This window comes from Mauremys mutica, unplaced genomic scaffold, assembly GCF_020497125.1.
Source record: "Mauremys mutica isolate MM-2020 ecotype Southern unplaced genomic scaffold, ASM2049712v1 Super-Scaffold_100198, whole genome shotgun sequence".
Classification (NCBI taxonomy): Eukaryota; Metazoa; Chordata; order Testudines; family Geoemydidae; genus Mauremys; species Mauremys mutica.
The window spans coordinates 231,891-255,137 of record NW_025423285.1 but is presented as its reverse complement, the minus strand read 5'-3'; the positions used below and the strand labels follow the sequence as shown (position 1 = coordinate 255,137).

Below are 23,247 nucleotides of genomic sequence, written 5' to 3'. Positions count from 1 at the left end.
CGGTGACGTTGCACTCCATACGTTTTATGAAAAGATGCTTATAAGTGTGAGTATGATGTAAGTGGAATATGCTTGATGCAAAAGGTCTCTTGTAAGGTATCATAACAAAGGTTCTAACCTACTGAATATATGCCTCCTATTTGTATGCATGTCTCATTCTTCTCTCTGAAGCTGGAAATATGAAGTCTAACTCTGAGGTCCTATTGTAATTGTGCAAAGTGTGGGCCACTAATGGCGGTTTAAAACCTTCACGGCTCCCATTGACAATTGGTTGTAAATGGTTTATTGACCTGCAAACCTTCCTGTGTACGTGTGGGCCAACCCAGGAAGAATGGAAACTAGGGGTCTTACAGAGACCACGATAGTGGAATCCATCTTAAATGTGGTATTTTTCCGTTTAGAAGGAAGGGTGAGGACCCGGAGAGACAAAAGATTCCCGCCTTATGCCAAAGCTATAAAAGGGGGTGAAGCAGGACAAAGGGGCTGCCAGTCATGAGAAAACCCCTGCCAGTCATGAGAAAACCTAAGATGTCTGCTGGAAGTAACAAAGACCGAAGCAGGGGAAAGGATTGGGCCCAGACTAGGCAGGAGTCTAGTCTGTGAAAGAAGCTGATTGGAACACCTCTGATGGTGAGCTATTCCCTGGAATCAGTTTCTTAATGTATTAGGCTTAGGCTTGCGTGTTTTGTTTTAGTTTGCTTAGTGACTTCCTTTGTTCTGTCTGTTATTACTTGAAATCACTTAACTCCTACTTTTTAACCTTAATAAAAATGACTTTTGTTTATTAATAAACCCAGAGGAAGTGATTAATCCCTGGGGGAGCAAACAGCTGTGCATCTCTCTCTATCAGTGATCTAGAGGGTGAAGAAATTAGGAATTTACCCTGTATAAGCTTTATAGAGAGTACAAGGGATTTATTTGGGGTTTTGGATCCCACTGGGAGCTGGGTGCTGGAGACAGGTGCTGAGCTGTTTTGAGTTAAAGTCTGCAGCTTTTGGGGTGTGGCCCAGAGCCTGGGTCTGTGTTGCAGCAGGCTAGGGTGTCTGGCTCAACAAGGCAGGGTTCTGGAGTCCCAAGCTGGCAGGGAAAACGGGCTCGGAAGTAATTTCAGTCCCAAGGGGATCTCTGTGACCGAACCCATCACAGTGGCGTAGTCGAGCAGGATATGTGCACAGCTGATTGCTTTGAGACACTGGTAGTGATTTTTAAGCGTGTTGCCTGGAGGACAGACAAAGTGCTTATTCGGGAAAGGGAAGATGACAACTTTGGTTGCCAAATTGGCTGGGAAAGCTCTGGATATATTCAGTAAGATGCCTATTGCTGATGCTTCAAACTATGGTCTATTTAAGGAATTGGTTTTGAAACAGTTTCAGATTAGGCCCGAAACCTAGAGGGTTAAATTCACAACTCTTTCAACTCCCAGAGCCCTTCTACAGCACAGATGATTTGTATACACCTTCACCGTGAGCCAAATTGGCAGGTTTCCGGGAGCCCTGTGAGTCCGATGTTGTTTTAGTCTCCCTGCTGATTTATTAGGAGAATAAAAGATGGACACCAGAACTGAGGCAGACTACGGACACTGCATTCTGAGAAAACAATGGTGAACCTCCAACTCCAGCAGTGTGGGCCACATAGACAAGTAACCAGCACCCACAATCTTTACAAGCTTTTTTCCAAAATAACTCATCTTTTGGAAAAATAGGTTGAGCCTTTTTGACAATCTGGCTAAAGATTTTAGTGCCTAACTGGGAGCCTAGTTCTTCTGCAAATCTGGCCCTAGCGGTGGGTGTGAGACCTTCTGAAAATTCTGGCCAATGTGTCTGGAAGCTCCAAGAAGCATCGCAACTTTGAGCATTTACTAGAACAGGATGAACAAAATCTTCCTTCCCTGACCTACAATCACCTTGATTCCAGGTTGAGGTTTCAAGAGAATTGATTTGATTCTTAGATGCAATGCGAAACAAACACCCTCCTGTAGACATTGGAAGAGGGAGGCTGAAATGGATCTGCCACTAAACCACGTTGCCTTTCATCAGTAGCCACCTGAGCAAGAGGGTAACCACTGGCCTAGAGGTGAAAGGCCCATAGCCCATGCTCAGAAGCCTTCAGCGGCTAGATCTTAGGAATGGAAAAGCTTAATGATCTTTCTCCGGGGTGTTACTTCCAAAGATTTGTATATAGCGCTGGGTGAAAGGTTTTTGGATGAATATTATATTTAGTGAAATATTTTGGTGGACCCAAAATGATTGTTTGGTTTGGTTTGGTTTCACCAAGAAAAGTGAAAAGAAAAGAAAAAGATCTTGGGTCAAAGTGCAATGTTGTTCTAATTTAGGTTAGGCTCGGTAAGAAGGAAAAACTAAATTGTTTGCACAAGTAAGTGTATTTGTGTAAAAGGGTGCAGAGGCTGGGCTTTAAGGGGCAGATAGCCATATTGTAGTAGTTGGAAGCTTTGCTTTCCCCATGGCCTCCAAAGAGTTTCCAAGCATTCTGAAGGAGGCCAGGAAGTTGCATTCTTCCACTTGAACTCCAAGCAAGGAAGGGAAGGTAGACTTTGGTTGAAGAGAGTAACTCCCTGACGGGGAATCGAACCCAGGCCGTGGCGGTGAAAGCGCCAAATCCTAACCACTAGACCACCAGGGAGATGACAGTTGGGGGATTGGGCATAACTTTCTAGGCCTACTTTCTGTCCAACTGAGGCCATTCGTTCATCTTCAAAGGAGGTTAACACAAGCTCTGAGCTCTTTGTTTCCTTACGGTTCCCTTCCTATTTTTAGCACTGATATGAAAAAGAAACAGAAAACATATTAAAACAATTTCCAGTATTGTTATACATTGAGGCCACATCTTTTTTTTTTTTAAAACAGTTTTGTTGCTATCTTGTTTTATTCTCCATGGGCTTACAAAAATGTACGAGGGATGAATAAGATGTGGTGGAATCGTCAGCCTTAAGCAATCTCCATCCCATGAAGAGGGCTGGTGGAGGATTTGAGAAAGAAGCAGTTATCTCAACTACTGAGCGCTGGCGAAGATATAGAAATAAGTAGAGAAGCTCTAGATGGCTGCTCAGGGGGTGGGGGGCAATCAGCTTCTGAAAGGTTATTTTTTCCCTCTCTTGCCTGGGCTAGAAGAGACTCAACTCTCTTAGGACCATGGAATTGTCAATGTGTCTTGTCTTCATGATGTACTAAAGGTCTGAGACCGCCTCAGCTGGTTGAGAGGACAAGAGTGGATTCTGTTATGCTCTGAGACTCTAAAGGAGAGAGTGATGTCGAAGAGTGCAAGACCAAACGCCCAACGTGGGGCTCGAACCCACGACCCTGAGATTAAGAGTCTCATGCTCTACCGACTGAGCTAGTCGGGCTAGTCCTCGAGGGGTCGCAAAGGCACAGACAGTGCACAAGAAGAGCGAAGGAAGTTTCTTTGCGTGCTGAGATTCGTTTCCTGACATTTGCCTTCTTTCCTGGTTCCTTCGCTCTCCAGCTAGCAAACAGGGCCCGTTCCAAGGCTCGTTAGATGCTGGTGTCTAGACCAGAGAAGTGGGGTTCATCTAGCAGCTGCTCAGAGAAACCTGGGTGGGAGGGTGGAATTTAGGATTCTCCCACCAGGAGGAGGTGCTGTTTCTCAGAAAAAGCTTCTCAGCGCCCAAAGAGGGGGCAGAGAAGACAGTTCCCCGCCGGCCGCCAGACACATCTTTTCGCAGGGAATCAGAACCCCCTGGGGTAAAACTCCTCCAAGGATGTGCGGCTCCAGGAATGTCAGAGATGGGAAGGACTGTTTGCTTTAGGAGGTGAGTGCGGGAACCTGCAGGTCCTTAGGTCCCTCCAGCGTCCGATGAAAGCATTTGGGGGGAAGGGGCCGGGATAGACAAAGACAGGAAAGATGGGCTTGCAGCTCCTGTGCAAACACCATGTTGCCAGCTGTCCAAGAGAAGCGGGTGGGGGTTTGAGCATTTTGGCTGCTTCCTGAGGGCATGGAACTCACAACCTGGCAATGCTCAGAGGCCCGTTCCTCGGGAGTTTTCTTTGTGTTGGTCTTGTGATGCTGAGGGAGGAAGCTGAAGCATCATTTGAGTTTGTTTCAGTGCCTTCGGTTGGGCTAAGTTTGTGACCCATTCATATATATAGTATGAACTATATACACTAACTATACTACAAACGAATAAAGTTAACTACAACTATATAAATCTGAACTATATATACAAGTATTAATGAGAGAAACTACGAGTAGCTAGGGAAGTGGAGGTCAGCTAAGCCGCGCTCCACTGTTCCAACGACCGACACGGGTAGTAAGAAGGAACTGAGGGGCGGGTGGGTCAGCAGGGGTATATATCTGGCGCTATAGCGGCGCCACTCCAGGGGGCGCCCAGCCAACCCACCGAGTGTTGCTAGGGTAAAAATCTTCCGACGAACGTGCACACGGCGTGCGCACACCTAACTGGAATGCATATGAGCAATCACTCGAAGAAGAACTCCTTCTTTCTTGTATATTGCAAAGAAACCTGGTGTTATTTTTCACCAAGGAAGCTGGTAGATGTTTGAACACAAAGTATTGCAGCTTGGGAACAATCCCCCAGAAATGGCATCTTCCACTCCACAAATCAGTAGCAAACAGTTAATATTAGTGTTTGTCTGAGAATAGAGTGAAGGTGAGTGTTTACTCCGACACCTCAGTGAGTGAAACAGACAGAAAGAGCAAGGTTGTTCTGAAAGACAACGGATCTGTCTGGAGGCAAACAGACCTTGAGAATGAGCAAGAGTGTGAAAAGAGGTTCAAATGTGGGTTAGGTGTTAGTTAGGTTGGTCTGACAAATTTCAAGAAAATACCAATGCTCATAGACTGATGCAGACACGGCCTTACAACTCCCCCACTGCCAGCTCCCGATCGGTGTCAGAAGCTCTCCCTTTCCTGCTCCTCAGCCCCAGGAACCACTGTCTTCTGCTTCCCCCTCTGGCCCCACCAACTTTTCCTCCCATTTCTGGGTTCCTCGACCCAGGGGCCAGACACGGGGTCCTACTCACCGCAATGCTCTCCATGAGGGCTGCTTTGGAGACCTGGGGCTCCAGAGTGTCCAGCCCCTGCTGCTGTGCCAAGAAGCACAGACGTGGGACAGCATGGAGGAAGCCGAGCTGTTGGGCCCTGTTCTCCACCAACTAGGAGTGGGGGAGAGAGAGAGAGAGATGGTTAGGTGAGGACCTCCACATGGGCGCCAACTTATATGGACTCCTGGGGCTTTAGCCCCAGGAATATTCACAGTCAGGGGCTCTGCTCCACCAATATTTGGAGCTAGGTTTCTCCCCTGCTTGGAGCATCCCGCCCCCGCCCCGCCTCTCACCCCCCCCCCCGCCGCCACCGCTGCCAGGGCTGGAGCTTCCCCCCCTCCACCCCGGAGCTTCCCTGCCTGAACATAAAGAGTGCGCAGCGCGCGTCTCTCTCCCTTGCTGCTGCTGCTGCCGCCGCCTAAGGGCTACAGCATAAGAACAGTGCTAGCTGCTGTAGCACCTCAGGAGGGGAGGGGACCCTGCCGTTTTTGGCAGCCCTCCCCTCCCGCTACCTGGAGGAGACACGAAGGGGACTTCCGGCCAGGAGACGGACATCACTCACCTTAGCAGCTGCTGGGGCTTCTGTGAGTGTTTGCCCTGCAGACAGTCTGCTCCGAGGGAGAGGAGGCTCCCCAAAGTCCTGCCTGGCTTGGTGGGGAGCAGTTCCAGAGCAGCGCCCAGGGACTCCGTGACACCCAGTACCCACCACAGGGGAGGCGAGTGGGCTTTCTGGACCTGAGAGAGTCCCTAGGAGCATGTGCAGTGACTGTGGTGCAGAGTGAGTGTGCTGCGGGGAGTGGGGGGAGGAGGGGTCCCTCCCCTGGAGCTTGTGGCTGCCGGTAACGGGGGCGGGGCAGGAGTCCTCTCTGGCCATAGCCCTGGGGCAGCCTGTCTGCATCCCAAGTTCCTTATCCCCAGCCCTGCCCCACCCCAGTCCCTGCACCCCCAGCACCCCAGCCCTGAGCACCCTCCTGCACTGTGAACCCCTCATCCACAGCCCAACCCCAGAGCCCTCACCTGAGGGGAAAAACGTGCAACTTAAATTTGGTGGTCAGTTTGGAGTATCATTTTGTTTAGCATGATATTTGACTATTTTACACCCCTTTAAAGTATATAACTAGTCGTATACAGGTGTTACAAAGTGGGAATGTTCTTCTCTGAATACTGTGTGGGTGCCTCAGTTTCCCCTGTGCATTTCTCAAGGATCTAGATGGTGGGATAAGGGGGTGTGATTGTTGCAGAGCCCTAGAGGGACAGTGTGAGCTGTCTGCACAGAGAATGGCCGCAACCCTGACTCCTGGTAACTGATGGCCTGGGCCACTCTCCTGCAAGGTGCCAACTGAAGGAGTTGGAGAACAAAGAGATCAGGTGGCCTCCTAATGCCTGGAAAAGAGACAAAGGCCAGAGGAGGGAGTGTCAGTGCCTGTGCGGACTTCCGGGAAGCGCATGGTGTGGAAGGGGATGCTGGGATGCTTTGGAACAACTCCATACAAAGCCAGTCAGGACTCTGGGGGAGCCTCCTCTCTCGGAGCAGACTGTCTGCAGGGCAAGAAGCTTACACCTTCCTGGGTCTGACCTCGGAGCATTCAGCCCTTCCACACTGTGCGCCTTACGCAGCGAGTCTGCCCAGGCAGGTCCTGGGGCAACCAGAGGTCCCTGCACCCCCAACTCCGCAGTCAGACGTGACTCTCAGCCAGACAGTAAAACAGAAGGTTTATTAGATGATGGGAACACAGTTTAAACAGAGCTTGTTGGTACAGAAAACAGGACCCCTCAGTCAGGCCCATCTTGTGGGGTGGGGAGCCCAGAACCAAGTTCTGGGTCTCTCCCCATTTCCCCAGCCAGCTCCAAACTGACACTCCCTCCTCTGGCCTCTGGGTCTCTTCTGGACAAGGAGGCCACCTGATCTCTTTGTCCCCAACACCTTCAGTTGGCATCTTGCAGGGGAAACTGAGGCACCCACACAGTATTCAGAGAAAACATTAAGAACATTCCCACTTCATCACAACAGGTGCAACAAAATATAATACTGTATATTGAAGTAGGCAAGTGCTGCTTCTGACTTTCCACTTTTAATTGACCCTTGTAATCTTGTGGCGCTGACGCGTTGTAGCTTCATTTTATATCGGCTTACAGGGTGAGAGCGGGCGGGGGGGAGACCACCATTTTGGGCCCCACCAAAAATTATACAAACCTGCCGCCTATGGGTGGGCATGGGGGTTTCTGGCAGGCGAGGGAGAAGGTGAAAGGAGGCGAGTGGTGGGTGGGGACTGACTAGGAGGGACGCAGCAAGCCAGTGGGGGGTTAGGGGGTGAAGAGGGGTGTGATGGTGGGGCTGAGCAGGGAGGGGGCAGGTTCTAGTTTACTGCTGTGATCTGGTCACCCCATGTGCCGTTTCTTCCTGCCCCCACCCCCGAACCTTGTTTCGATGGGGCGGAGCTGGGGAAGGAGGGTTTGTTTCCACGGGGCCGGGCGGCGCTGGGGGGGGGAACAGGGGGCAATTTTATATTAATAAGGAAATATTTTATAAATTTTAATAAAATAAACATTAGTGAGGAAAATCAGTTGTACAACTATCAAAACAAATTATTTTCCTGATATGAAAGTGCAAATCAGCTAATTAATATATGATGCAATGTATGTAATAGATAATTTTGTTATTATCTATATAGTCATGGAAAGTAAATAATACATGGAAGAAATGAAAGGGGTTTTTTTAAGGGTTTTTTTGTTTTAGTCATCCCTGCCGGGGCCCCATCGAAACTGTTCGAATTGGGCCCCGCACTTCCTAAAGCCGCCCTGGCAATGAGGCTAATCATCTAGTGGAACAAGCTCTGCAAGGGACGTGGTTAATTCCCCATCACTGCCAGGTGTAAATGAAGACCGCAGCTCTTGCTGCAAGACACCTGGTGTGTGGGTGTCCCTGTTCCCCCTTCAGAACCCCTGGTACATGGTGCTTCCCTGCTCCCAGTTCAAGATCCCCATCATGTGGGTGCTTCCATCCAGGATCTCCGGTGGGTGTCTCTGTCCCCCACCCCATGAACTAGCTCCCGTGTGTGGTTTCCCCTGCCTGCCCCCATCCGGGAGCTGTGGGTGTCTCTGTTCCCCTTTTCAAGATGCGTGTTGCAGGGGGGTGTCCCTCCCCCCAAGTCAGAATCCCCAGCGTGTGGGTGCTCCCATCCCCCCCGCAGGCTCTGCGGGGGGTGTCTGTATAAAAAGAGACCGTGTCTCACTGTCTTGCCCAGGCTACGCTGCAGGGGCTATTCACAGGCGCGACCCCACTACTGATCGGCACGGGAGTTTTGACCTGCTCCGTTTCCGACCTGGGCCGGTTCACCCCTCCTTAGGCAACCTGGGGACCCCAAGCTTCCCCGGGATCACCATATTGATGCCGAGCTTAGTGCGGACACCCGATCGGCACAGCCTCCTGTAGCCCTGAACTACTGAGCTCAAGCGATCCGCTGGCCTCAGCCTCCCCAGGCGCTGGGATCACAGGCACCAGCCATGGGGCCCTGCTTGTTTTACAGCCTGGCAGCTGGAGCTTTAAACTCTGCTTGTGAGCTCTGTGCCTTGGCCAGACGGGGACAGCCTGGAACTGGGAAATGCTCCTTCTCCCCCGCCCCCATCTCATGTCGAGCTGCAGGCGCCGCTGTCCTCCCAGGTAAGATCCCAGATGTTTCGGTGCCCCCTTTCCCCACCCAGGTGTCCGGGTACCTCTGCCCCCCCCTACAGAATCCTGGATGTGTGGGTGTCCGTCCCTCTGCAGAGGATCCCGGAGTGTGGATGCCCTTGTCCCCCCCTACAAGATCCTGGGTGTGTGGGTGCCACTCTCCCCCCCAGCAGGTCCCCAGGGTGTGAGTGCTCCCATCCCCCGATACAGGCTGGGGGGGGGGTATAACTGGCTCTCCCTGTCCTGCCCAGGCGGTGCTACAGCAGCTGTTCACAGGGGCAGCAACCCCACTGTCACCCTGCAGCTTTAACCTGCTCCAGGGGTGACCTGCTTCACCCTCCTGTGGGAGCCTGGGGACCCCGAACTTCCCAGAATCACCTGATTGATGCCGAGCTTAGCACAGACACTGGCTCAGCCTGGCAGGGAGCAGCCCTGAGCCCTGACAATCAGCTTCCCTCCGCCTCCTACCGCACAGCGAGGATCCCACGCGAGAGGCTTTGTGCCCAGTTTGTTCAGGAGCGTCCCAGGCTCCAGCTGTAAACTCTGCTGGTCAGTTCTAATCTGTGGCCACATGGGGGCGGCACTAACGGTCCCATCTAAACGCTGTTTGCATTCGACCCTTCGGATCGCAGATTGTAACCCGCGGGCAGATCTCTGACTGCAGCCAAACCCCTCCCCAAACTGAACATTGAAGCAGCACCTCCCACTGGAAAGATCAGGATTTTTGCCTTTAAAAACAAGGGAAATGTCTACAGCAAGAGACTGAAGAAGCTCAACTGATTTCATTGACTCTATGAATGTTCCTCTGTGTCCCCCTAGGAGTCATGCCCCACTTTTTGGGGACCACTGAACCCTACTTGCTAATCAGGGGCTAGTGATGCCAAAGCCCAGGGAAAGGGAGAACAAGTGTGGGGCCCCCAGCACTGGAGCCATGTGAAGGGGCTGCAGGAGAGGGGCAATGGCTGGTGGCCCAGGGAGTTAAGGGCAAAGGGGACACAGGAGGGGGCAGGAGTTAGGGGTGAAGGAGGTGCAAGGGTTGGGAGTGCAGGAGCTAGCGGTAAAGGGGGAGTGGGGATCGTCCAGGGGCAATGGGGAAGTGCCAAAGTACAAGCTTTGCCCAGGGCACCATTTCCCCTAATGCTGGTCTGAGCAAACAATTGGAAATGACCCTTCAATGAGACCAGACCCATCGTGTAGAAAAGGCCCTTTGTTAAGTGGTGGTGGTGGCTGAGGGCTTAGGGAGATGGGTTAGAAAGCAACAGGTACTTGTGCGTGGAGGTTTGATTCTTGCCTGCTAGGCAAGGCTGGTGTGTGGTGTCTCCATGGCTGCACTTTCAGTGTCTGATCTGCCACAGGGAGCCAAGTCTAGACATACTCAGGCCTGGTCTACACTAGGTGTTTAAATCGGTTTTAGGAGCGTAAAACCGATTTAACGCCACACCCGTCCACACTAGGAGGCACCTTATATCGATTTTAATGGCTCTTTAAATCGGTTTCTGTACTCCTCCCCGATGAGAGGAGTAGCGCTAATATCGGGATTAACATATCGGAATAGGGTTAGTGTGGCCGCAAATCGATGGTATTGGCCTCCGGGCGGTATCCCACAGTGCACCACTGTGACCGCTCTGGACAGCATTCTGAACTCTGATGCACTGGCCAGGTAGACAGGAAAAGCCCCGCGAACTTTTGAAATTCATTTCCTGCTTCTCCAGCGTGGAGAGCTCATCAGCACAGGTGACCACGCACACCTCATCTGCACAGGTAACAATGCAGTCTCCTGAGAATCGAAAAAGAGCCCCAGCATGGACTGCACGGGAGGTACTGGATCTGATCGCTATATGGGGAGAGGATTCAGTGCTAACAGAACTGCGTTCCAAAAGACGAAATGAAAAAGTATTTGAAAGAATTTCTAAGGCTATGACGGATAAAGGCCACAGCAGGGACTCAGTGCAGTGCAGAGTGAAAGTTAAGGAGCTCAGACAAGCCTACCAGAAAACCAAAGAAGCAAACGGAAGGTCCATGGCAGGTCGAAAAACATGCCGCTTCTATGCTGAGCTGCATGCAGTTTTAGGGGGCTGCGCCACAAGTACCCCACCCCTGACCGTGGATTCCGAGGTGGGGGTTGTAATCTCTGCCATGTCTGAGGATTATGCAGATGGGAAAGATGAAGATGAAGAAGAGGAGGACGACCTAGCAGAGAGCACACAGCACTCCGTGAGCCCCAGCAGCCAGGAGCTTTTTATCACCCTGATGGAATTACCCTCCTCCCTGCCCTCCCAAGCAACTATCCCAGACAATGACGCCATGGAAGGGACCTCTGGTGACTGTACCTTTGCAAATAGCAAACATTGTTTTTTAAGCAAGCGTTTTTTAATGATTGATTTGCCCTGAGGACTTGGGATGCATTCACAGACAGTATAGTTACTTAGAAAAGTTTGTTAACATGTCCGGGGATTGAGAGGAAATCCTCCAGGGACATCTCGATGAAGCGCTCCTGGAGGTACTCCAGAAGCCTTTGCAGAAGGTTTCTGGGCAAGGCAGCCTTGTTCCGCCCACCATGGTAGGACACTTTACCACGCCATGCATGTAGCAAGTAATCAGGTATCATAGCAGCGTATGGTCCTGGTGATTTCTGGCATTCAAGAAGCATCCGTTCTTTATCTCGCTGTGTTAGACTCAGCAAAGTGATATCGTTCAGGATAACCTGGTTAAAAATCAGGAATTTAAGTAAGGGGGATGGCCATTTTCCTACTGGGTTCGTGGACTGCAGCAGCTTAAAAAAAAATCCTTTCCTGCATGTAGCCAAGCGGGGGGAGGGGAGGAGTGAAATGCCGATGATCTTTTTTGTGTTTGGTCAGTGGGGATCTTCCCCAAGCTACCAGCCACGCAGTGGGTGGGGGTGGGTGGGAAGGGTGTTGATTAGCAGGGAGCTAGCGTGGTATTAGCCATGTGTTGGGGGGAGGGGTAAATCACTACAGAAGCCGAAAGACAGTGGCTTACCATGGCTGCATGCAAGCTGAATTCTGATGCCCGGACCTGTGTCTGTGAGATCTGTAACTCCAGAGCTGCAGGCAGTCAGTATTAAGATGAAAAATGCGACCTTGTAGGGAAATCACATGTGCTATGTAAGGTGAATAGTGCTGTTCACTGTGAAAGAGTATAACCATTGTTCTGTAAAATTTATCTTTTTAAATATTTCTCTCCCTCATGCAGCTGCAAATTTTTCAAGCGTCCCTCCTCCATCCCAAAGGCTAGCACAGATAAGGCGGAGGAAAAAGAAGACGCAAGATGAAATGTTCTCGGATATTATGGAAGTTACACGCAATGAAAGAGCTCATTTGAATGAGTGGAAGGACGTGGTATCAAACTACAGGAAAGATGCCAGTGAACGTGAGGACAGGAGGGACACCTGAGATGAGAGGTGGCGGCAGGAAGATCAGCGGTGGCGGGATGCAACTCTGGGGCTGCTGCGTGATCAAACTGACATGCTCTGGCGTCTGGTGGAGCTTCAGGAATGGCAGCAGGATCACAGAGTGCCGCTGCAGCCCCTGTATAACCACCCTCAACCCTCACCTTGTTCCACATCCTCCTCACCCAGACGTGTAAGAACGCATGGGGGGAGGCTCCGTGCACCCGCCCACTCCACCCCTGTGGACAGCCCAACCAGAAGGCTGTCGTTACTGTGAAATTTTTTAATGGCCTTCTCCATCCCTCCTATCCTCCTCCCAAACCACACCCTTACTTCTCTCCCTCTTTTTATAATGAATTCATAAAGAATTCATGATTTTTAAATGAGAGTGACTTTATTTGCATAAGTAAGCTGTACTCGAAGGGGGAGGGTGAGTTGCTTATAGGGAATGAGTCAATCAAGGGGGTTGGGTGTTCATCAACAAACACAGCAGTCACACTGTACCCTGGCCATTGATGAAGCTCGTTTTCAAAGATTCTCTGATGCGCACCGCTTCCTGGTGTGCTCTTCTAATCTCCCTGGTGTCTGGCTGCGCGTAATCAGCGGCCAGGTGATTTGCCTCAGCCTCCCACCCCGCCATAAAGGTCTCCCCCTTACTCTCACAGAGATTGTGGAGAATACAGCAAGCAGCAATAACATAGGGGACATTGGTTTGGCTGAGGTCTGAGCGAGTCAGTAATGTGCGCCAGCGCGCCTTTAAACGGCCAAATGCACATTCCACCACCATTCTGCACTTGCTCAGCCTGTAATTGAACAGATCCTGACCACTGTCCAGGCTGCCTGTGTATGGCTTCATGAGCCATGGCATCAAGGGGTAGGCTGGATCCCCCAGGATAACGACAGGCATTTCAACATCCCCAACTGTTATTTTCTGGTCTGGGAAGTAATTCCCTTGCTGCAGCCGTTTAAACAGAGTAGTGCTTCTGAATATGCGAGCGTCATGAACCCTCCCTGGCCATCCCACGTGGATGTTTGTGAAACGTCCCTTGTGATCCACCAGTGCTTGCAGCACCATTGAAAAGTACCCCTTCCGGTTTACGTACTGGGTGCCCTGGCGCTCCGGTGCCAAGATAGGGATATGGGTTCCATCTATCGCCGCCCCACAGTTAGGGAATCCCAGTGCAGCAAAGCCATCCACTATGGCCTGCACGTTTCCCAGAGTCACAACCTTTCGTAGCAGCAGCTTAGTGATTGCTTTGGCTACTTGCATCACAGCAGCCCCCACAGTAGATTTTCCAACTCCAAATTGATTCCCGACTGAACGGTAGCTGTCTGGCGTTGCAAGCTTCCACAGGGCTGTCGCCACTCGCTTCTCTACTGTGAGGGCTGCTCTCATCTTGGTATTATGGCGTTTCAGGGCAGGGGCAAGCAAGTCACAAAGTTCCATGAAAGTGCCCTTACGCATGCGAAAGTTTCGCAGCCACTGGGAATCGTCCCACACCTGCAACACAATGCGGTCCCACCAGTCAGTGCTTGTTTCATGGGCCCAAAATCGGCGTTCAATGGATAGAATCTGCCCCATTACCATCAGGATCTCCAAAGCGCAGGGGCCCGCGGTTTGAGAGAATTCTGTGTCTACGTCCTCATCACTGTCATCGCCGCGCTGCCGTATCCGCCTCCTCCTTGCCTTGGTTTGAAGGTCCTGGTTCAACATATACTGCACGAGAGTGCGCGAGGTGTTTAAAACATCCACGATTGCGGTATTGAGCTGAGCAGGGTCCATGCTTGCTGTGCTATGGCGTCTGCACAGTTCATCAAGCAAAAAAGGCGCGAAACGGTTGTCTGCTGCTTTCAGGGAGGGAGGGGTGAGGCTGTACCCAGAACCACCCGCGACAATGATTTTTGCCTTATCAGGCACTGGGATCTCAACCCAGAAATTCCAAGGGGCGGGGGAGGCTGCGGGAACTATGGGATAGCTACGGGATAGCTACCCACAGTGCAACGCTCCAGAAATCGACGCAAGCCTCGGACCGTGGACGCACACCACCGATTTAATGTGTTTAGTGTGGCCGCGCGCACTTGATTTTATACAATCTGTTTTGCTAAACTGGTTTATGTAAATTTGGAATAATCCCGTAGTGTAGACGTACCCTAAGTTGGCCAACACAGAGAGAGAAACCTCGGAGGAAGAAAGAAACTCAGAACAGGGAGTCACCCTCATGGATCCAACTTTCTGCTAGGGAGCACACACCACTCCTGGCCAGAGAGATGATCAGCCCCCGCAAATGGCAACATCATCTCCCTTGAAGCCACAGCTAGTCCAGAAACCCACACCCAGGTAACGGGAAGCCCCTGCCTGGAGCCAGGGGGGCTGTGACCAGAGCCCTTCCCAAACCAGATACTTCTCTCACCGATAGAGACGGCTACTCTCATCCCAGCTGGGTAGGTCTTGCCTGGCATCAACAGGATTCACGAGGTTACTGCTCTTGCTCACTTTCCATCTCACCTCAGAGCTGGACTCCGTCCCCGTGACTTCTTTTCCCTTGGTATGAAACACAACACAAGAGGAAAAGAAAAAGCAATGGTGGCGAGGCTCCTCTTCTCGCTACTCCTGCACCCCAGGGCTCCGGCTTCAACCCTCCTCCCATTCTGCCATCACAGCTACAATTAGAAATCTGAGCCCTGGGCTCACACCTGGTTGTCTTCCCAATCCTTGGCGCTGTCCAGCATGTCTCCCTCCACAGAAGTCACCCGTCTTAGACTCCATCTTCATATTGCTCTTCTCCTTCCCAGAGCTCCTGCTCTGCTCCTCAGACCTGTCTGTCCTCAGCTCTGCAGGCGGAGGGGAAGGGGCATGATGGGAACACACACGCCCCATTCCAGACACCACGCAGCATCCACCGGGCTACCAAACCATGTCACCTTTGGCCAAAAACCACCCCCCACCCCGAGGGAGCAAAAAGCGTTTGTGAGCACAGCACACACAAGCCAGGAAAAGATTAACACCCACACCCAGCCCAGCCAAAGTGGCAGCTTCCCCACCTTCTCGGCCACAGGTCCACGGGGCTCATGGATGGAGGAGTTTGGGGGGCTGTGGGGGCCCCTGAAGAACTAGCTCAGCGTGTGAATGAGTGACTGGGATGTATGTGGGGCCGGACTGTGGGTTGGGGTGTCCAGGGGGACCCCAGGGAAGGGACTAGGGGGATTAGGGATAGAGGAGGGTGGGGTTAGCGAGGTGCATTGTGGGAATGTGGGATTTAGAGAGCCCAGAGTGGATGGGTGGGGGCGGGTTGGAGGACCCCACAGTGGCTGAAAAGGGGAACCCGGCAGGTTGGGGGGCAGCAGAGATTGGAGATGAGGAACCTCACACCCTGGGGATGGACTGGGGCAGTGGGGGGATGGGAAAGTGGGGTCCAGCAATGGAGAAATGGGCTGGAGGCAATTAGGGGGCAGGGCGCTGAGGGGGAGGAGGAGGAAGGGGGTGTCGGGGCGCTGAGCACGGGGGGCAGGTGGGTGGGGGGGGGCGAAGGGAAAGGCCGGGAAGAGCGGACAGGGTGGGGGAGGGGACGCCGGGGGCGGGGCTGGCGGGAGGGTCACAGCGGGGGGGGACATTGTGGGGGCAGGTTGGGGGGGGCTGAGGGGCCCCGCGGCCCCAGGCTGCCGCTTGTGGGGCTGCTCCCAGGCAGCTCAGCCCCCTCCGCCCCCCGCTGCTGCCCCCCAGGCCCAGCTGGGGGGGGGAGTGAAGCCCTGTCACTCCGCGCTGCCTCTGCCCTGTGCCCGCCCCCAGCTCCCACGCGGGATTCGAATCCCAACGGCCACAGCGCATGCCCGGGGCGGGGGGCAGTGAAGCCTCGGGGCGAGAGAACCGGGGCCTCCCCCCACGCGCCGAGTCTCCGTCCCGCGCTCTCTCCGCCAATCAGGGAGCGGGGAGGGGCGCGGCGAAGTGACGAGTAACGGCCCCTCCTCCAAGAGAGGCCGCGTGTGTGAGACGGAGCGAGAGAGAGAGAGAGAGAGAGAGAGAGAGAGAGAACTACGCTTCCCAGAGTGCACCGGGAGGGGGCGCATTGTCTGAGCAACCGACTCGTCACTTCCGCTCTGAGACGAGCCAGGAACTACAACTCCCAGCCTGCCCTGGGGCGCCTCCATCCTCTCCAGCCCAGGTAAGGGCGGGTCCCTGGGTCACCTGACACCTCCCACCCCAGCGCAACTCCTCATCCCCGCCCCGCCCCCCTCCGGCTCCTGACGAGAACTCGCGTGTCCCAACGCCCACTACCCCTGCTTCTCCCTTGGCCTCTCCCCACTCGGGGGGGGGCTGTTGGATGGAGCCATATGGAACTCTGGGAGGGGGGTGAGGGGGGAGTAGAGTGGGGGAGGGGCTGGGCTGCCTGCTGCCCTCTCGGTGACCAGCCCCCCCCGCAGCTTGCCCCCCACCAACCACGCGCTGGGTGTGCTGGTGCCTGGAGCCGCCCCTGGTTCCAGCCCCTCTGCCCAGGCAGCTCCCCCGGCCTGACACACACACACAGCCCCTGCACCCGCCCACCCCAGGGCTCCTCAGCCCAGAGGGGAGCCCCCCGGCTGAGTGGGGAACCAGAACCCCCCGAAATTACCCTGGGACCAGCATGATCTGCCTCCGCCCTGCCCTGCTCCGCATGTATTCGGAGTGAGTCAGTTTCCCTGTCCCAACATGTGTCCTGCCACCAGGGCCGGCTCCAGACCCACGCGCGCGCTTGGGGCGGCATGCTGCAGGGGGCGCTCTGCCTGTCGCTGGGAGGGCGGCAGGCATCTCTGGTGGACCTCCCGCAGGCGTGCCTGCGGATGCTCCACCGGAGCCGTGGGACCAGTGGACCCTCCACGGGACCAGCGGACCCTCCGCAGGCACGTCTGCGGGAGGTCCACTGGAGCCGCGGGACCGGCGACCGCCAGAGCGCCCCCTGCGGCGTGCCGCCGTGCTTGGGGTGGCGAAATTACTAGAGCCGCCCCTGCCTGCCACGTGTCTCTTCTCATCCCCAGTTCCTTCCAAACCACCCCATTTCCGCTGCACCCTGGGCTGGGTCTCTGCCAACCCCCCTTCTCCCCTCCTACCCCCAATATCTCCCTGCCCCTACAGGTCTATAGGGCTGGATCCCTCCCTCCCTCATTTCCTGCCTCTGGGGGTCTATTGGGCTGGGTCTCTCCCCCCTCCATCCCCTCCCCTGCCCCCAATATCCCTCTGGGTCTCTGTGGGGCTGGGGCTCTCTCCCTGCCCCTGTGCTCTCCCCTGCACACGATGTCCTGGGAGTGACTCAGTTTCCCTGGACCAACATTTCACACACCCCACCCCCACCTGACATGTCTCCCTCCACCCCACCCCAGTTCTCCTGCACCCCAGGCTGGGTCTCTGCCAATCCCCCTTCTCCCCTCCTGACCCCAATATCTCCCTGCCCCTGCAGGTCTATGGGGGTGGGTCTCTCCCTGAAGCCCCGCCCCCAGCGCGGGGCTCACAGACGATCCCCGCCCGGCGGCTGTGACGTGAAGTACGATTGTGACGTATGGTGATGTGGTCACTCCCCGCAGGCAGCGCCTTCACTGGAGACCAAAACGACAGAGGGTGTCACGTGTCCATGGGCGGGGCTATGCAGATGAGCAGTGTCTGGCGGCAGGACGGGGAGCAGTGAGAGGAACCGAAGGAGCCCGGCGGAGAGGATTCTCTGCGTGTGGACAGAATCCGGTGTGGGGAGTTCGTGCTGTGGGTGCCTGCGCCGGAGTCACTGCGGGGCAGTGATTGCCACTGAGCTACGTAGTGACCAAAGGTGTGTGAATGGGGTGTGGTGCCTGGCGGGGAGCAGCTCCTGGTGAAAAGAAAGCAGCAGATCCTGTCCTAGCAGTGGTTTGTGGGGATTTGTTTGCAACCATGAGTGGGATTGTTGTGGGTGCAAATAGATCCCCCCCTCCTTTCTGGTGGGTCGGGGCTTCTACTGTCTGCCTTGGGGAGGGAGGGGTCCATGATGTCACAGCCTATGCGGGATGGGAGGGTTGAATCATGTGGGGGAGCAACTTCCCCCGCTCCCGCTCACTCTCCACTAGGGGGCTGGGCTGGGATCTCTAGGGAGGGAAGCCCAGGAAAAAAACAGTCTCCCCTATGGAACCCAGGAGTCCTGGCTCCCAGTCCCCCTGCTCTAGACCCCCTCCACTCCCAGAGCCAGGGATAGAACCCAGGGGTCCTGGTGCCCAGCCCCCTCCTGCTCTGACCACTCGACCCCACTCCCCTCCCAGGGTGGTGCAGGGGTCACTGGGTCCGTGTCCCAGATCAGCTAAGGGCCTTGGCTGATTTTCCCAAAGTGCTTCCTTCTGAATCCAGCACATCTGCCCCCCCCGCCCTGCCCAGTCACTGCCCACCCCCGTGTGGGGGCACCAGCACTGTGCCGGGTCGTGATGGGAAATTGTCCAAGCTGGCCCAGGAGAGACGTGTGTGTCCCTGCTGCCCCCTGCTGGTGGGGCTGAGCCCTGCTCTGTGTGTGTGTTGGCTTTGCAGGCTTTTGTATCCTGCAGAAAGTGACACACACACACACACACACACACATTGACGCACAAAGGGACTCACACAATCCCAAGAACACTCACACACAACACACCCAGAGGGGCATGTTAGTCCAACCCCCAAAGAGAGAAACTGTCACACCGCCAGCCACACTCACAATCACACACACACACACCAGAATATTCGCAATTGTGCTCAGAGACACAACCGCACACAGTTCACTCCCACTGCTCCCAACACAAGGACCTCCTGCCCCACACAGCCTGTGCCGAGGCCTGTGGAACTCACTGCCACTGGACAGCTACCCATGAGAATGGACCTTTCCAGGAGACCAATAGACATGGCCATGGCGACAGAGGGGGCTGGGCTCCCAGGGTCTGACCCGGGCTGAGACTGGTTCTTACCTAGAGGGGTCTATCCAGCAGGGGGCAGCATGACCCACACACAAACCCACCAGAAGTGCCTTTCTTAGCGGGTCTCCCAGGCCATCCCCCACACTGTCCCGGGTTGGGTAACAAAGGGGCAGTATGGGACTCTGGGCTGCGTCACAACCCGGCCCAAGCCCCTCGCTCCCACATGCTGGTGAGTTGGGTAACTGCCGAGGGATTACACAAGAGAGTCAGAGCCAGGGAGAGAACCCAGGAGTCCTGGCTCTCCCCCAACACACACCCTAACCACTGGCTCCCACTCCCCTCCCAGGGCTGGAGATAGAACCCAGGAATTCTGACCACCAGCCCCCCACCCCCGCTCTGACCACCAGACCCCACACTCCCCTTTTAGATTTTAGTCCCGCTGCCTCTTCTATCCACCCACCCCACCTGTCCATCCCTTTGCTGCAGGTTTCTGGGGTGTCACCCCTGCTCTGCACTCCCCCAGTGCAGCCCAAGGCTTTTCTCCCCCCAACCACACATCCTCTCCCGCCTCGTGCTGGATCGTCTGCTTGGCCCCCTGCCCCCTCTCGGGGTGCGCTGTGCGGTGTGGCTGGGGATTGTGCAATGGCCCAGCACCAGGCAACACAGAACGGACACCACACGCCCTGCCCTGCCCCACCTCACCTGAGCTGCTCTCCAGGTGCATCGGAGCCCAGTGCCCCACACTTGGGCCCTCCTGCCCCACAGGGGGTGAGCTGCAGCCCCCGCCACACTCCGCAGAGGGGAGAAGGGTCAGGCCAGCCAGCCCTTGTAACATGGGGAAATCACCACCGGGGTCGACGGTATGGGGGCTGTGACATACAGAGAAACGGTTGTTGCACCAGCAAAGGGCAGCTGAGCATTCGCACACACATACACACACACACACAATTGCAAACATACACAAACACATGCATGAATCCAGCCACACACACACACAATTGCTAATATACACAAACACCCACACAAATCCAGCCAACATCAACACAACTACTAACAGATGCAAACACATGCACAAATCCAGCCACATGAACACACACACATTTGCACAGCCACAAAAACAACCCCCAGAGCTGTAATAACACCCCCCCCCACACACACAAAACCCTTGCAGAAAACCACACAAACACATGCAGAAATCAATTCATCCATCCATCCACCCACCCACACATACACCATCCCCATTCTGTGCACACACCTTGGGTCACTGTGACACCGAAGACTTCAGTTAGATGGGGGCCCCAGCACCATGTGTCTTTCCAAGCAAGGTTGAGCAATTCCCCCTGTGTGGCCTCATGCAGGTGATGGCTGATTCCCCCAACTTACAGCCAGTGGTGAGCTCCAGCCAGTTCACACCCATTCACAAGAACCGGTTGTTAAGTTTAGAAGCCTTTTTAGAACCGGTGGTTCCAGGACAACCGGCTCTAAAAAGCTTTTAAATTTAACAAAGGCTCATGCAGCTGTCTGCCCGGCCCCAGCTCACCTCCCCCTCTCCCCTGAATGCTCCGCCCTCCTTCTTCTCTGCTTCCCGCAAATCAAATGTTCATGAGAAGCCAGAAAAAAGCAGCAGGCAGGTAAGCTGGGCGTGGGGGCAGAATGGCTCCCTCTGGCCCTGGCCGAGTGCCCCAGCCCGGTCCCAGCCAAGCACCCCCAGCTTGGGCCCGGCCCGGGGAGTTGGGCCCCGCGGCTCCGGCTCCGGTGCCGGCGGAGCGGCTCTGGCCCCGGTGCCGGCCCGGCCCGGGGAGTCGGGCCCCGCAGGGCCGGTTGAGGTCCCGGCAGAGTGGACCCGGTCCTGGCCCCAGGCAGTGTGGTAAGGGGGCAGGGAGCAGGGAGGGGGTATTTGGTTGGTTGTGGAGCGGTGGATAGGGGTCAAGGCGGTCAGAGGGCAGAGAACAGGGGGATTGAATGGGGGCAAGGATCCCGGGGGGCAATCAGGAAGGAGCAGGGGTTGGATGAGGTGGTGGGGGCACTCAGGGACAGAGAGAAGGGGTGGTTGGATGGGGCAGGGGTCCCGGGGGGCCATCAAGAATGAGAGGAGGGGTTGGATGGGGCTGCAAAGGGCAGTCAGGGGACAGGGAAAGGGGGGGATGGGTCAGGGGTCCTGGGGGGGTGTCAAAAACATGGGGGGGTGGATGGGGCATGACCTCCTGGGGGGGCACGACCCCCTCGTGAGGTGAGAAGGAGGGAACCGGTTGTTAATATTTTGGCAGCTCATCACTGCTTACAGCATAGTGACAACCATACTACACAATTCTTATAACTTCATATGCATGAATGGTATACATCTATGGGTAGAGAAATGACTTTCAGCAGATCATATCCTTTCCCCTGATACCTTACAAGTCATGCTCTATATGTAAGATCACGATTATATGAAAATGAGGAATATGGGGGTTACAGCCCGCTCCCCCAAAGGTCTAGAATGTCACACTAAGATTCTATTTTGATTTACGTAACCAGCTTTGACCTCTCTGCCTAACACTTATAATCACTTACAATCTATCTTTCTGTAGTTAATAAACTTATTTTAATGTTTTAAACTTACTTGTGAAATTGTCCAAAGTGCTTGGGAAAGCTGCTCAGATTAAAAAGGCTGGTGCATGTTCACTTTCTTTTTGAGGAAGTGGTGAATTAATTAATGAGCTTGCACTTTTCAAGAGGTTTTGAGCAGTGTAAGATGGTACATTTCTGAGGTGCAAGGCTGAGGGCTGGGGAGATATGCTGGTGTCTCTCTATGTATGATTGAGGAGTGGCTTATAGAGCATTCATGCAACTTAGTTGGGTGCATTGCTGCATGTTGTTGGCTGAATGATCACAGCACATGGAGGGGGTTTTGCTGCTTGTCACTAGTGCAGCATTGTAAGACACAGCCCAGGCTGGAGAGATAAGAGGACAGAGCAGTTCCACAGTTTGGGATTGTACCCCGCGGATCCCACCACACAGAGACCCTGCTGTAACCAGCTGTGGTAATAGTGTGCTTAGTGCTCTGCCTTGTAGCTTCAACAGTGGTTTGAGCATTGGCCTGCTAAACCCAGGGTTGTGAGTTCAATCCTTGAGGAGGCCACTTAGGGATCTGGGGCAAAAATTGGTCCTGCTAGTGAAGGCAGGGGGCTGGACTCGATGACCTTTCGAGGTCCCTTCCAGTTCTAGGAGATTGGTATATCTCCAATTATTACCTTACAGTGACCTTGACCTTGTTTCCATGTTTGTCCAAAGCCTCCTTTTGACAGTTGTCAGCAAAAAGACCCGTTTCTTTTGCAAGCATTTCTATAGCTAGCCAGAGTCGGGCTTCTCCGTTAACAAAAGAGATTGACCAAAAGGGGACAAGAGGAGGCACGTTCAGCAAGGCAGCACTGGATGCTGGATCCTGAATCTGCTCTTTATCCAGCAGCTCTCTTGGCAAGCTCTGCCATGGTGCCACACTCTGGGACTTCTCCCCGAACTGCTCCATTTTTCATCAACAATAACATGAAAGGTGAAAGGACAGTCATTCTCCATTTCCTGCAAGCCCTGCAGAGAACCCTCTAGAAGGGGCTCTGTGCATAGATATCCCCAGCGAATTGCATGGGCGCACGACACAGGGTCTCCTGTCACAGCAAATTGAAGCCGGAGCAACCTCCTTGCCAATGCCAATAGCCTTTTCATCAACACCAGACTGAGGATTTGATTCTCTCCAATGCTCTGCTGGAAAGAAGCCTTTTCCTTCACAAGCAATTACTTGGATTGTCAAGAGAGATCTCTTCTGTTTCCTAGGAAGACACAGGAAAATGTGAGCAGAGGAGACAAAAGCTATAGAACAAGGCACAACTGGGAGTTGAACCCAGGATCTCCTGTTTACGAGACAGGTACTTTAGCCTACTAAGCCATGGTGCCTTCTCCAGCAGGCCATTTGCAACCACTCCACTTGATGGTCCAAGTCTACACCTTCAAATTCCAAAGTAAAAATGTTCCCCATTTCCCTCAAGACTTGCAGACCTTGAGCAGGCTGGCTCAGTGCACAGAAAGCCACAGCTGAGCTGACAGAGAGCTTCTAACATGCGCTTCTCCCACAAGCTGCTGTGATCATATACTGATTAGTGCTCTGTGTTTCAGTCACAGCAGCTTCAGCTCAACTCTGAGTCATGGTAACCTTTCCACCAGCTCCAGATTTACCACTTAACACTTTCCAAGACTTAGCTGCAAGGAAGGGTCTCTGTGTCTTG

The 23,247-nt window shown here is 54.1% G+C and overlaps 3 non-coding genes across 3 annotated transcripts; all 3 read right to left on the bottom strand.

Moving 5' to 3' along the window:
- Nucleotides 1–2,568: 2,568 nt before the first annotated feature.
- On the bottom strand, nucleotides 2,569–2,640 carry TRNAE-UUC. The gene has a single exon. It is a non-coding gene; the product is annotated as a tRNA-Glu (tRNA).
- Nucleotides 2,641–3,288: 648 nt separating this feature from the next.
- On the bottom strand, nucleotides 3,289–3,361 carry TRNAK-CUU. The gene has a single exon. It is a non-coding gene; the product is annotated as a tRNA-Lys (tRNA).
- Nucleotides 3,362–22,844: 19,483 nt separating this feature from the next.
- On the bottom strand, nucleotides 22,845–22,918 carry TRNAT-CGU. The gene has a single exon. It is a non-coding gene; the product is annotated as a tRNA-Thr (tRNA).
- Between the last annotated feature and the right edge of the window lie 329 nt (nucleotides 22,919–23,247).